This window comes from Corapipo altera, unplaced genomic scaffold, assembly GCF_003945725.1.
Source record: "Corapipo altera isolate COAL_440 unplaced genomic scaffold, ASM394572v1 58545, whole genome shotgun sequence".
Classification (NCBI taxonomy): domain Eukaryota; kingdom Metazoa; phylum Chordata; class Aves; order Passeriformes; family Pipridae; genus Corapipo; species Corapipo altera.
In genome coordinates this window covers 1-1,152 of record NW_020892705.1, presented here as the reverse complement: position 1 = coordinate 1,152, position 1,152 = coordinate 1, and the positions used below count along the sequence as shown (strand labels likewise).

The following is a 1,152-nucleotide window of genomic DNA, read 5'->3' as shown; positions in this document are numbered from 1 at the left end:
TCCCCCCAACATCCCTGACCCCCCTTTTGTCCCCCCCCAGCCGTGAAGAACAGCGCCAAGGGCTCCCACCGCGACAAGCGCTCGCAGGTCGTGTACAACGAGGACCTTTTCGGGGGCCAGTGAGGGACCCCCGGGGGCCACTGGGGGGGGGGCAATAAAGGGTCAAGGGGGACGTGGCCACGTTTATTGGCACCCGGGGGGGAGGGACTGGGACCCCCCCAGACCCAGAGGAACCCCTGAAATCGTCCCCACAGCCCCCTCTGATCCCCCCCACCAACATCCCACCCCTGTGGGGTCGCGTGGCCGTGGCGTGTCCCTGGCGTGTCCCTGCGTGTCCTGGCGTGTGCTGGCGTGTTCTGGCGTGTCCCAGCGTGTGCTGGCGTGTCCCCAGGGCTCAGGGCAGGAAGCCCAGGTCCTCGTCCTGCAGCTTCTCCCTCAGCCAGGGCAGCACCTCGAACAGGCTCACGTGGAAGTCGCGGGCGTAGGACGGGGCCCGGCGCTCGTGGCACACGGGGACCACGCCCCAGCTGACCACGCCCACCTGGAGGGGGCACACGGGGGTCAGGGGGTCACACAGGGGTCAGGGGGGGGCCGGGGGGGCCCGGGGGGGCACACAGGGGTCAGGGGGGGTCAGGGACCACGCCCCAGCTGACCACGCCCACCTGGAGGGGGCACACGGGGGTCAGGGGGTCACACAGGGGTCAGGGACCACACCCCAGCTGACCACGCCCACCTGGAGGGGGCACATGGGGGTCACATGGGGGTCAGGGGGGTCACACAGGGGTCAGGGGGGTCACACAGTGGTCAGGGGGGTCACACAGGGGTCAGGGGGGTCAGACGGGGGTCAAGGGGTCACACAGGGGTCAGGGGGGTCACACAGGGACCAGGGCCCCCACCTGAGTCAGCCCCATAACCAGTTTGCCCAGTGCCCCCCCCCCTATCCCCCCCCATTCCCCCCCGTTTCCCCCCCCCCCCCCCCCCCCGGTGTCCCACTGACCTGGAAGTGGCGCTTCCCCCACGTGACAACGACGGGGCCTCCGGAGTCGCCTGGGGGGGAACTGGGAGGTACTGGGATGTACTGGGATGTACTGGGAGGCACTGGGATGCACTGGGAGGCACTGGGAGGCACTGGGATGTACTGGGAGGCACTGG

The 1,152-nt window shown here is 70.2% G+C and overlaps 1 long non-coding RNA gene across 1 annotated transcript; it reads right to left on the bottom strand.

The window, feature by feature from the left end:
- Positions 1 to 170: 170 nt before the first annotated feature.
- Positions 171 to 1,108, bottom strand: LOC113942667. Its single transcript, XR_003525998.1, has 2 exons — positions 998 to 1,108; positions 171 to 541 (listed from the first exon to the last, which is right to left on the bottom strand). It is a non-coding gene; the product is annotated as an uncharacterized LOC113942667 (long non-coding RNA).
- Between the last annotated feature and the right edge of the window lie 44 nt (positions 1,109 to 1,152).